This window comes from Sciurus vulgaris (genome assembly GCF_902686455.1).
Source record: "Sciurus vulgaris genome assembly, chromosome: 2".
Classification (NCBI taxonomy): domain Eukaryota; kingdom Metazoa; phylum Chordata; class Mammalia; order Rodentia; family Sciuridae; genus Sciurus; species Sciurus vulgaris.
The window spans coordinates 169,740,069-169,754,214 of record NC_136462.1 but is presented as its reverse complement, the minus strand read 5'-3'; the positions used below and the strand labels follow the sequence as shown (position 1 = coordinate 169,754,214).

General features: G+C 35.4%; 1 protein-coding gene across 12 annotated transcripts in view; it reads left to right on the top strand.

Annotated features, from left to right (window-relative positions):
• The window catches only part of PLCB4 (phospholipase C beta 4), a 389,153-nt gene that overhangs the window by 15,517 nt on the left and 359,490 nt on the right, over positions 1 to 14,146 (top strand). For 7 of the 12 annotated variants that reach the window (XM_079129403.1, XM_079129410.1, XM_079129404.1 and 4 more), the window contains exon 2: positions 10,845 to 10,899. The exons of the other annotated variants lie outside the window; for them this stretch is intronic. The gene's annotated coding sequence lies outside the window, so the exon portion shown is untranslated. The remainder of the gene's footprint in view (positions 1 to 10,844; positions 10,900 to 14,146) is intronic. 12 annotated transcript variants of the gene reach the window in all.

Genomic DNA, 14,146 nt, shown 5'->3' with positions numbered 1-14,146 from the left:
ACATTAATTATCAAGTTTTGTCTTACTCTTAAATTTCTTATGGTTATGTAAGGCAGCATAAATGGGCATTATCTACCTTGCTAACACCTACTTTCCTGAGTTGAAAATATATTGACCTTGTCTGTAACCTTGACATTTAGGATAATCGACTAGATTCTGAAAAGATAAACCCCAATGTGATTGTAAATGTTTATTCCTTTAACAGACTCAATTACATAATAAAAATAATTCAGAAACTTGTTAAGATCCTTAAACATTTTATTCAGGGATTGGCCTTACATAGCACAGATTTACCTTTGGGAAATAGTTCATTTGCTGAAGAGGCTTGTAACATACTGAAAGTTGGGCAGATTATCTTGAAGATGTGATTCTGGTTATTGTAACCACAAAACAGAGGAATGACTATTACAACTGTTTTTTCCTTTGAATAAAATAATGTTATGTTTAAACTTTTTTTTTTTAAGGAATGTTTTAAAATGTGCCCATTGCATGACTCAGTTTGGCACATAAGAAGAAATGAGAATTTTAAATTACCATTGAAATTCTCCCTCTGCCCGCATTGCCCACGTAGTCTTTCCCACCCTAGGAAGAGTGAGGCAAAGCAATCATGACAGTAAAATGTGATCAGCTGAAACTCATTTATCCTAGATGAGAAAAGATGTGTTTTATAACTGAAGAGTCCATGTAGAAAAAACACCTTTTAAAAGTTCTTCTCAAGTATAGCATTAGTGCATTGGGAAGGAAATTTTTCAGGTGTCTCAAAAAGTCCTGAACTCCATCAGGCACACTCTTTCAGGCAAAAGTTAAGCCAAAGATAGTGTGTTGAGGGGTCCTAACTTTGTCACTGAAAAGTTGAGTGACCTTGGGCTAGATGTTAATTTCCTCCTCCCCCCTCTTTTTTTACATCTATTATATGAGCTAGATGATAGTTGCCTCATTCGACAGATAAGGAAACTGATTCTTACTTAAGTCATTCATTCAGGGCCACATAACTAGCACACTGTCAGATCCTACTCAGGTTCCCATCCTCTTTCTCCCATTCCCGTGGCTTTCTCCTCCAAGTCTTTTCTTGTCTAGATCCTGAGTTGATGATTTTGGCCAAATAAAACGGTCACTTTCATGTCGTATGAACTTAGATTAGGACCTTTTGTGACATGGCAAAGGCTGTCAGTGGGGAATGGTGAGAAATGGCTTGTGTCTGGCCGTTGTCTTACCAAGTCATGTCTCTGTTGCCTGAGTTTCCTTACTTCTTAAGTGAAAGACTTAGGTTTGTAGAACTCTTACAGGTTTACCTTTTTATCACTGTGAAGTGCTCCTTTATCTCTAGTAATACTCTGTGCTGAAGTCTATTTTGTCTTATTAGTAATAGAGCCAATTCAACTTTCTTTGTCTTACTATTTGTGTGGTGTAACTTTCCCACCCTTCTGAAACCCTGTGTATGTTCCTTTTTAACATGCACCTCTGTGTAGAGAGCATATAGTTGAATTTTGCTGTTTTTATAAAATCCACTTTGACAATCTTTGTCATTAAAATGGAGTGTTTAGTCCATTTACATTTAAAGTCATTGGTTGAATTTTATTTAGGTGTGTTAAATTGGCACTTTGATTTTTTTTTTTCTCTCTTTTCACTTTTACACTTAATGAAAAAAGATCTTATACAGGTTGAATACTTAGCATAAATGGTTTGTTGAATGGGTCACACAGTAAAGTAAAAACAGAAGTTAGTTTTATTTTTCTCCCTCCTGTATTTTTAATGATATTTTTTGGCAAATCCCATAGCTTTTGAGTCATTTTAAAGCATTGGAATTACCTAATTTTCAAATATTAGAAAAACATAGGGCTATATAAATCAATGCATCCATTCTCCCATCCAGTTCATGGCCTTCTCAGTCTTTGGGCCTGCCTCCAGCTTGGTGATCAGCAGTAGGAAAGGTTATTCCAGTTGAACTCTCCTCCCTGTACACTTCTTACCCACTGTCTGTGGCTCCTCCAGAGTTGACAGTAGACATAGAAAAGGGGTCAAGGCTCTCGAATTTAGCAGGTGCGATTCCTTTATGGCTATTTTTTTTTCACATATATCCTGATGGATATTTGGAAGTTCATTTTTGCAGATCCACTGGCAACATGACATTGTTTGATGTGGGCAGTGCCATCCGTGGGTGACTCTCATACCCCTATTCAGGCAACCCACTTAGATGGAGACCTTACAAGATCACTCAAACATGTCCATCTCCAAGGATATTCATTTTGTCCACAGGAAAACTCACATCTTAGCACTATCAGACTTTGAAGGCTCTGTTGCCTTGTTGTGTTAATATAGGTAGCATCAGCTAGAAATGGGGGCTCCAAGCTCACAAATGTCCCACAGAGCAGACTCTGAATTTCTGCTCTGAGATGAACATTCAGCCATGAATGGACTGTCAGCCTCCCTCATTGCATGTAGTGTCAATTTATGAGGGTCATCTTGGGCACTTGGCCTGCAATGCTAGACAAGGCAGGAAAGGGGACCATTGGATTTTCTTTGAAGAGTCATCTTCTGCAGTGCAAGTTCTTCTCTTACCTAGATTCTGGGGGTGACTTCTGGACTGGATTGGTCAAGTGTAGCAATTCATGTGGGTATATGAAAGTTACGTTTTTATCCATTTGTCTGGAGCATTGAGAATTTAGCTGGAAATCTGAAACAGGGAGAGTTCCTGTTCTATGTCTAAGAGAATTTAGAGATTATTGTCTCAGTAGCAAGATATGCAGGTAGGTGTTAAATCTTCAGCTACACTTATAATTTGTGAAGTATCACACTCTATAATCACCCTTTGCTGTAAAAAGAATTTTAAGTATTCAATGCTTAATGAACAAACTTAAGTGATTTTGCCAGTGTCTGGGGAAGGTAAGGATGACCAGTATGATAAAAGGACTGAAGTTTCTCATCTGCAACATTCTTTACTGATTTGGTTAAATAACTGGCCACTGAAGTGGAAGAAAAATAATTCAAAACTATTGTTAGCTCAGGCAAACTAGTTGGTCAGGTTGGTCAAGGTAGATAAAACCTGAAACTGGATTGACAGGCATCTCTGCTGGAAGTTTCTGAACAGTGCAGATAATAAATACATTTATATGTTTTGTATAGATTATATAATTGTATGTGAATATATATGGGGATATAACTGCATGTCTGTATGTTTATATGATGAATGTATAGGTACTTCTCCATATATGCACATATATACATAAATATAATTTTTTATAGTCCCCATATAGCTGTCAGAGAGATAGCACATAATGTAATAATGTATAACATATAACAGTACACTTTAATAGTTGGCGAAGGATAAGTAGCATAGGTAAAGAAAAATAGTTTGGAATGCAAAACAGGTATTCTTACTCTTTGGCGCAGACATAGATGAATGTAAAGTGTATGTATTAGTTCATTAGTTAGCTTATTATTATTAAAAAAGATCTCAAAACACTTAATATGATTTTGTGCCAGATCTGGTATAATATAGTGACAATTTGATAGGAAGTCATTTTAAGGTTATGAATGTAATAGTTACGAGAATCAATAGTTAACAATATATTTAAAAATATATTAACATGCATCATTTATTATATAATAGTGCTTTTGTGAATAAAAAGATTATATCTTAGTAGTGTTCAAGATTTTTAAAACAACGTTAGAGCTTATAAAAGTATTATATGTTCATTCTATAAATATTGGAGAATAACTGAAAAGCACAAAGAAGGCAAAAGTACCCTTAATCTAATTGTAATAGATAATTGTCTGTGAACCAGATTAAGAACTAGCAGATTACTTTTTGTTTACTGAGACATTTTTTTCCATGAGTGGCAAAAAAGTTGATCTTTTCATGGTGGAATTTCCTTTGATCTATATTTAATAAACTCACTTTTTTCTTTTAAAAACTAATAAGAATTCCTTTTATGTCTAGACTTTGCATGTAGGAAACTGTACCAAGATAGTGTCCAATATAATCATAAAACTTCTAAATATAACTCCTTAAACTTTATTTGTAGACTAGATATTTGTATAATTTTTTGAGCCTTAGTCAGTTGTTAAATTACTTTATGATGCACAAAAAGAAATAAGGGAAGTTATCTGGTGCATAAGAAAGAGTTATTTTAACACTTAAACCTGTTTGTAGTTCTAGCCCTGAAATTGGTTGGTCAGTTAATTTAACGTGGACCTCAGTATTTCATTTTGTAAATGGGGCAGTGTCTTTCTGATTGTGGGGTGAAATGCAAAGGGTACTATAAATGCTTTTGACCTATTTTTCACGTTATCTTTTAAACAAGGTAAGCATTCATAAAGAGGTCTTAATTTGCTAGTAAGCTTAGAGTTTTGAATCAAAGATTTAAAAAGATGAAGTTGAATACAGATAGTGCCTTTGTGAAACTAACAGCCTCCTCTTTCTTTTGTTGTGAAGACTGTCTTTTAAAATCATTGGACTTTGGTGAAGATTGAACACATTGAAAAATAATTTGTAGAAGAAAATCCGAGTACAGTAGTGTTATTTAATTGAAAATAATGTGTATATATGTGTATGTATATATAAACAAATGTGTGTATGTATATGTGTATACACACACACACACAACCCTTTTTTTGTATTGTGGGAATGTATAGAAATGGGTTACTGATAAAATAATACATTCCTAAAGGGAGTCAAGTCATTAATTAGAAAATGATTCAATACCCTTACATTAAATCATGATTGTTTTAGAAGATCTACAATTGAAAACTCTTAAAATAATCGGTAACTAATAGAAAGGAGAAAAGTATGGAAACATGCTTCTTCAACTAATAGCTATCTCAAAATGTTTGGTTTCTAATACATTTCCATTTTTTATTTTTTTTTCAAATGGTATTTGATAGCTGTTTTGATAGAAATTATGATTTGTAAAATACTCTGGGTTGCTACAGAATTGCTGGATTTAACTTGAAATGGCAGAGTAAAGAAGCTCATTTTGGGCTAATACTTTTCCATCTATGCACGTACATCATAGACTGTGCACATATTGTGTGAAAATAATTACCAAATGTTTCGGGGGTGGTGAGTCTATTTCTTCTCCCTGAGAATTGATGAAAGTTGTTAAATTAGGTTTCTTTAGATTCATAACAGTTTATTTCACTAAGATGTTTACTGGATAAATATTTTCACTAAGGTTTTCATCAACTCTAAAGAGGTATTATTTATTCAATGAAAAGTGTTAGAAATCTATTGCAATATGTGGTCAATTTTTTTTTCTTTCTGAAGTATATTACTCCCCAACACTACTTTTGGTTAAAATAAGTACTCATTTGGATAAAAGGAATATATATTTTAAACCTCTTCAACTGATTTGATATATGCATAGAAGCAATTGGTTTTATTTGCAATCCCACTCAGGCACTAGTGACTCCAGCATCTTGGTGCCACATACTTGCTAAACATGATATCATAATCATAGTGTTTGTGCTTGCCATCCATGGAGAGGAGACTGTGTTAGTCAGCATTTCATCACTATGATAAAATTCCTGAGATGATCAATAAAAAGAGAAAAGGTTTGTTTGGGCTCATGGTTTCATGTTCAACCCTGTTTCTTTTGGACCTGTGGTGAAGCAGCATGTTATGGTGGGAGTTCAGGACAAGGAACGCTGTTCATCTCATGGCCAGAAGTGAGAGAGGGACAGAGAGAAAGAGAGTGAGGGAGCTGGGGAAGAGAGAAAGAGAGAAGAGAGACGAGAGAATGCACACACTGGAAACCAAGCCTTCAACACCTGGGCTTTTGGGGGACATTTAAGATCTGAACTATAGCAGGGGTTACCTGATTTCTGAGAAATATATTGAAGCCACAGGCTGAGGTTTGTTTTTATTATTTCTAGGTCATGCAGTACATGGTGACTTTTTACAAAACATGCCATAGGGATGTGGAGGCTTTGTAATAGGTTATAGTTGTAAGATAAGGTAAGAAAAATCACTGATTGTGGATGAGATTAAGCCTGAGTGTGCTTTTGAGGCCATACCTTGAATGTTCTTGTGAATATTGTTTTAGTCAGTGTCTGCATTTAGTTTATAAATAATATTTTAATGAAGACCAAAGTGAGGGAGCAGTGTGATACAGCAGAACAGCTGACCTTCCTGGGTTTGAATATCAGGTCCGTCTTAATGGATGGGTGACCTTCTGTGATCTTCTTCACTTCCTTTGAATTCATCCTCATCTGCAGGGATAGAAGGCACTAGGAACTGACTGAAGATCTGTGAAGTATACATGGAATACTGAGTGTAAAGTGCTGAACACATCACCTCATTTATAATAACTTTTTCTTAAGTGTAGTTCTCTTCTTTTAGCAATTACATATGTCATGCTGGCTCAGTTGAACTATTCCTGAAGCTCATTATTTTATTTCTAGAAATGACACTCACTTTTTTTTTAAAGGATTGCATATTTTTCATGGAGACTCTTGGAAAACTAATGTACAGGTTGTTTTGCTCATTCATGTTTTCTCTAGCATTTTTCAGTATAGACAGACTTTTTGAACTTTGGAAGTTTATGTTGTATTAAGACAGATCAACAGATAAGAGAGAAATTATGGTGATAGTTTAAGTTCCACAGAAGAAACATCTCTGAGGACCTATAGAAGCAGAGTAGCAGCATTTGAATCAGGGTATCCTTTAATCTCTCAAAAGGTGTTTATTTCTGTTGTGGTTTTTGTCTTTTAGTGTTGTTTAATTTTCTGATGTTTACTTCAGCCATGACTATAAATATTTACTTTCCTTATATATATATATATAGATGCAGATTTTGAAGACTATCTTAAGACTATCTTAAATCAGAAGATTCTCCATTTCTTTGGTCACTGGAATAGGATTGCTGTCTTCAGGTCATCATTTACTCCTGCATCCCTAGTATGAGAGGGCGAGGATCCACTGTGGGTGCAGCCGTAGGCTGGAGAATGACATGACCTGTTGTTTTTGAGAACTTTCCAGTGGCTATTCTCCTCTAAGCTTATTGGTTCTTTCGTGTGAGGGATAATCTTAGGACAGGTGGAAACTGGAAGAAGTCAGGGGTGATGATAATGGTGTTATGAGTTGTATGGAGCATCAGAGTTGAAATAGAAGCAACTTCTGAGAACACAGAAGGGGGTTAGGTAAATTATTGCTGATGTTTGTTAGAATATTTTTGTAAATGATAGAAAACAGCAAACTAAACTCATGGAAATTAGTCTCACCTAACGTGAAATGCAGTTCTGTGACACCTAACATGAAATGTGGACTTTAAGAATTTGGGGCAGATATAGCATTTCAGCAACGCCATCAGAGAACCAACAAACCTTTCTTCTCTCCTCCCTTCCTTCCTTCCTTCCATCCATCTATCCATCCATCCATCTCTTACAGCATGGCTTTGGTCCTCATGGTTTTGAGATGACTCTGAACCTTCAAGGGAAGAGGGATGGGGTCTCATTCATATTAGGAGAACACCTTTCCCCAAAGATCTCTATCTAATCTCATTGGTCAAAACTGTGTCACATGGCTACACTGACTGCAAAGGGGGTCTGGGAAACATCATTTTAGCTTGGTGTATTACCTCCCAGAAGAACAAGGCTATGGAGGTGAGTTACACAAATAGTCATGATGTCATACCTGAACATATTATTTTTGTCACTTCTAATGAATTTAGTCTGATTTTGTGACTTGGTGAATACTAGTTGCTACTTCACCTATTCATTTATTTGACAGTTATTTATTAAATGTATAAGGCCTTATAATACATCATTCCCAGCTTTAACTAGATCTTAAACTATAGCTGCATGTATGGTTGTAAACTAATGTGTCTTTCTTAGGTCATGTAGTAAATCTATGGAACTGTGACTGCCAAATTGAAAACAACTGATTTTTGTTTAGCTGACCTCTGCCATGTAACTCGTTTGTAATTATTACTCACACCCTCCCTTCTCTGACCCTGGATCCTTTCACAGATAAATTTGGAAGCCTGCCTGATAAGGCCGAGTTACTCTGATTTTCCCATAAAACTCCCCTTTCCAGCATTTATATGCTTACCCATTAAGTTAGACACATTTCCGTTTCAGAGTTTGGCATTTTTTTCTTTGGAAAGGAAACAGATTACTTTAGGCCAACAAGTCTTGAAAAAGAAAACGGAAAAACTTTAACTCTTTGTTTTCTTAATCATCGTATGCTATGTTAGAATTCAGTGCTGGGTTTTGAGCATGCTTTCTTCAAAGGGAAACCTAAATTTGTTCTTGACCTGGTTCATCTTTGAGGCAGGCTTGGCACAGTTGTATGCATGGTCTTTCCCCAAAGCATGATATAAATCCTGCTTTTGTCATGTCCAGCATCAAGTTTCCCCTAGCGGTGTCTGGCAAGGTCAGTAAGTCAAATTCTAAGGCAATGAGGATGATTTTACTTGTGTGTGATTTTCCCCTGCTTGTTGTGAAAGATAAGATTTAGCCACATGTGATCCCTTCTTGTCTCTTGCAAATTTAGGGCAAAATGTGTGGTATAATCCATGGAGTGTCCATTGTTTGGTTATTTCTCAGTGACAGTTCACTTATCTAGCATGATCGAGTTGCAGATATGATGGTTTTATGTCTGTAATGTTAAAGCTTACATCAATAAAGGATCTTTTTAATTTTTTGTTTCCTCTCCATTGTCTTGTTTACAAAGATTTTTATTCATGAAATAGATAACATTGATAATAATTTCAGATCATCCATTTCTCCATTTATATTAATCAAAGGCAAATAATTAATTATCAGCAATTTCTCACAAGTATGATATGACCAGTATTGTGTGTTGATATCACTTAATTCAAATCATAGGTAAGCAATAAAAAAAAAGCTTTATGACAAGAAAACATATACTTGTTTATTTGCTTTTGAGATATTGAAATAAAGCTTCAAAGCCATTGTTCTGATGTTTATAAAACCATAATAACTAGCTGTTAATTATTCCTGGTGTAATATTTGAATTTTAAATTTTTTTTTCTTGGAGTACTCCCTCATTTGTTCCATTTTTGTTGGAGGGTTTTTGAAAACAGACAAGTTGTGATGTTTATGATCTGGGCATTCTATATTTTCAATCAGAATTTTCATCAAATGGTTTTTTTTTAAACTTTTTATTATGTAAAAATTTAAATATACATAAAAGTGGAGTAAATATTACAACAAAATTTCACATATTTGTTATTAAACAACAACAAACTCTTGGCCACTTTTGTTTCATTCATTATTCTTGCCTATCAGCCATCCCATCTGGATTGTTTTGAAGCAAATCCTAGATATCATTGTATTTATTTATTTATTTTTGACTCATTTTGAACTGGAGGTCTACAGGTGGCCCCATCTCAGTTGTTACTATGCCTTAAGTTATGATTTAACTTACATTTAGTGGGCTCACAATGACTTATGTTTCCATGTTGATAATCCATCTCTCTTGCCTTTCCTTTGTTAGCAGGGGCTAACTGAAACTCTGAAATTTCAGAGCATAGAATAGATGGCTGTTACCCCAAATATATTATGTTGGCATTGAGCTGACCAAAATAATGCTGGCTGACATCTGAAGAGGTGAAAAACAGGAGAGTAAAGATTCAGATGCTGGCTCCAAAACAACACCATGTGTAGAATTGGTTGTTTTGAAGGACCTACCTATGACCAAGGAGAAGGTCAGAAGTCCAACTTGGCTGTATAGATGTGGAAGTGGGTGAAAGATTCATATTCCTTTGAGGCAGATGTTGTGGGAATTTCTTATGTAAAGTTTAAAATGGATTTTTCTTGTTTGAATGGCAGGTGGCAGCTGAAGCAAGCACAAGCTCATATTGGAGTCCTTATCTGATGTGTATATAGGGGTGATTCCTCTGGAGTGAGGTCACCTGGAATTGATGCTTTGGGAGTCATTTCTAATCCTTGGAAATTTTGGGGGGATCAGAATCTCAGACGTTGTTTTTGACTCCACACATCATTATTCCCCTAGGAAGTTAAATTGCATATGAACCGTAAGGTCAGGATCAGGGTCAGAGTCAGTTATATACATGCTTGTGGACATTATTACTTTGTTGATTTTAATTGGATTTGACTGAAAACAGTTTTAGTATTGAATGATTAACTTATGTTAAACTAAATCACTTACTTCCTAATTTGGGTTTGAGTGTTTAAAGATAAAATATTAAAATAGTCTACACCAACAAGTAGATTTGAACAAAGTCATGTTAAGTATTAGTAAATAGGAATTTCTACATTGATCATTTATTAGAAATGTGAAATAAAATCAGAGGTGTCCTATTTTAATTTAGTTTCTTTGTTGTTTTCTTCATCCAGAAGTCTTAAATAAGAAAAAGAGCCCATAAATAGGGCTCAGTGACTTGGATAATGAAGAATTCAGCAGAAGGAGGTAGCACTTGCAGTTCTCCTGCCTTTTGACCTGGACGGCAGTACAGTTGCTCATCTCATCTTCCCATGGAAAAGTAGAAACAGGAATGGAATTTTATACATTTACTTCTTCATTCAAATTGAACAAAATGTTTGAATATATATCATTGGAGTAGATATGAAGTAAATACTTTAATTCTAATTTTGGAAGAATTTCCATTTATTTTTGTCTGTTTTCTATTTGATTTCATCCATTTGATTTTTTAGAAATCAAATCATTGGAACCAGAGTCTTTAAAGTGTTTCACTTAGATAGGAATGGAGCAATATTTTAAGTCTAATTTAAAGGTTTTCCAGTTTTTAATATTGTAAATGAAGCCACAATGAGATTAGAGCAGGTCTTAACGATGAACCTTTGCTGCTTTTGTAACTAGTAGATAGTCTTTCTTTTATTTTTTTTTTCCCCTACAGGAAAAGATGGTTTCTCTGTGATATGGAATCCTGAAATGTGATCTTTCTTGAAAAGGTAGGGTTATGTGCTTTTAAAAATTAATTTGTGGTTTTAAAACAAATATATTATCTTGAATAAATAACAACCCAGAATGTTTACTTGAGAAGCAACTTATATGCCCCAACACATGCCATTATGAATTGAATTAAAAACTCAGATTTCTAAATTCAGAATTTAAATTTGCCAAGCTTTTGAAAGACTATTCAAGACTGTTTTGAGAAAGTAGTGGATACCTACAGTGCATGGGATATGAAATGAGTGAGTACCTTACAGTAGATGCATTTTTTATTGGAAGAGATTCATCTCATCCCATCTTGATGAAATATGTTTTATTCAGTGGGTGAAATCTTTGTAGGAAGCCCAGAATTTTTAAGTATATAATGGTCTGTGGCCAGTAAAAATTGTGACCTTTCATATTTTTTCTATAGGATTTCTTTTTCAGAGCATGGACTGTGATTTTCTTTATACTTGATCAGCTATGACCAGGTTGTGGGTATCCCTGGATGTATTGTGTCTTTTTGTAATCTGTCTGCAGAGTCTCCAAGAGATTTCTAAATGCCATAGGTTTAGCTCCTATTAGCCCAGCAGTTTGTTTTCATGGATACGTTTTACTCTGTAATGTGGATGACATCTGCCAGCTGTCCTGTAAGGTGTATCTGGGGACATTGATTCTGATGAGAGTATGTGTGCAGGGAAGTATCCATGGAGACAGGGAGAGCCCTACACATGAGTCCTGGGTATGTCCTGTGGGGTTCTCACCCCAAATCATAGCACCCCTAGAATTTGGGTATTTTCAAAATCATAGTGGCAATACCTGATTTTGCACCATTATCCTTTAATGTAGTCTCTAATTTTCTCTTAGGTTATAACATTTTAGCTTTCAAATCTTTCTGGGCAGAGAAATTATGATGTGGAAACTCGCCTTCTCCATTTATTTATAATACACATTTGGAATGATGGGGTCTCTTCTCATTTTTCTCTCGTCCTCACAAAAATGACCTTTTACCTCCAACTTTTTGTTGCTGGTGCAGCTCAAGGCCAGCTCCACCCTGTGGATGGCTCCTTTCTCTCTGACAGGTCCCCAAGTAGATGCCCACATTTTATTTATAAATCGACCTGCCTACCTCTGCATAGCAAAAAGTAAAATTGTGACACATACTAGATCATTGGAGATGTAGTGTAGAGAACGCACATGCACTCCAATCTCTGAACTGGAAGAAGAGGGGTTGAAGCTGAGATGAAATATTTAGCCTGTATAGATAAGATAAATTGAAAGACCAGGGTAAACTCAGCATTTGGATATAAACACTATAAGAGTATGTTACAAGAGTGTACTTGTAGAGACACCAAAAGGGCAGATTGTCTCTAATTTGCTTCAAAATGGGATTTCAAAAATCTGCTACATGAAGATCACTTGCAGTGAAATAACTAAAAAAACTAATCAGTAAATGTTTGCTTTTTTTCTCAATTATTTTTACAGATTTTGGTTTCACAGATGACACACAGAGAAATATGAATTAATCTGAAGAGAGAGTAAAATTGACTTCTGACAGAATGATGATCAAAAAGAGCTGATAAGCTTGAAATAAATAATAAGTTGCAAAACTATACTTTTAGGAAATCCAAATTTTATAACTTGGTCTTTGTTGAAGTTGGAATGATAATTTTATATAATTACAGAATAAATAATTTATTATATATTTGCTATTAGATATACATTGAAAACATTTGACTTCCAGGCAATAGGAAAGTTGTTGGGTTTTTTTTTTTTAACATCCCATACCAATCCAAAGTGTGTCCTTGGAGTAAAAAGCTGCAAGGTAGTTGGATTCTTAAGGGCATAGTCTTTAGAAGAGTGTACTGTGTTAGTGAGCTTTCTGTAACTACAATAAAATACCTGAAATAACTTAAAAAGAGGAAGGATTTATTTTAGCTCACTGTTTTATTTTGGCTCATAGTGATGATTACCTTTGGTTCTGTGGCAAGGCAGCACATCATGGGGGAGCATATGGTGGAGGAAGCTTCTTATCTCATGCATCCAGGAAGCAAAGAGAGTCATTTTCCAATGACTAGAAAACCTATCTCTAGACTCTACTTCTTAAAGGTTCCTTCACCTCCCAATAGCATGGGCTGGGAATTAAGCCTTTAACATATGTGCTTTTGGGTGATGCATATTCAAACCATAGCAGGCTTTTATCTTGTGTATGTCAAAGATCCCAAGAGTTTGTAGAGAATTAATTATCTGGGAGTCCATGGTAACACCAGGGATTACCTACATATTCTGTTTGCCAGCTTTGCATCACTGTGACCAAAATACCCAACCAGAACAATGTAAGGTAGGAAAAATTTATTTTGGCTCATGGTTTTAGAGGTTTAGTCCATGGTGGGACCAACCCCATTGCTCTAAGTCCAAGGTGAAGCAGCACATCATGGTGTAAGGACATGGCAGAGGAACTCTGCTCCATTCATGGCAGCCAGGAAGCAGGGGGCGGGGGAGGGGAGAGAGAGAGAGAGAGAGAGAGAGAGAGAGAGAGAGAGAGAGAGAGAGAGAGAGAGAGAGAGAGAGAGAGAGAGAGAAAGGGACCACAGGGAATATGAATCCTTCTAAGACATGCACCCAGCGACCCACCTCCTCCAGTCATGTCCTACTTGCCTGTGGTTACCACCTAGTCAGTTCGAACTAGGAATGGACTGCTTAGGTCACAACTCTCATAATCTAATCATCTTATGTCTCAGTATTTCTGCATTAACACAGGAGCTTTTGGGGGATACCTCATATCCAAATCATAACACATATCAAATAAATAATGTCTTCCACATTTAAGTATATGACAATTTTTACAATTCTAAATAGTTGCCTACATAAGGAAATATACTTGAACATAAGAGGTTATTGAATTAAGAAGACCTTTTTATTTTAAACTATAAAGCATTTTCTTCATCAGTAGGAACTAAAGCATAACTATTGTAAACAGCTAATAATTCTTAATAACATTAAAAACGAATACAAATGATTGAAATTTTTGAGAATTGTTGCTCTAGAACATATCAGAAGTATCTGAATCAGGTGAGGATTGATCCAAAACAGGGGCATAATGTTCTTAAGCTGTTAGAATAAATGCCCATATGTTTGTTGTTCAGTATTTGTGACTCTAGGGAAATCAAAGTTCCAGTGTTTCCCCCTGTACTCTCATGCCACCATCAACACAGAAAACTAATGACACAAGATGTACAGGGATTTCTCTCCACCATTGAGTAAGGA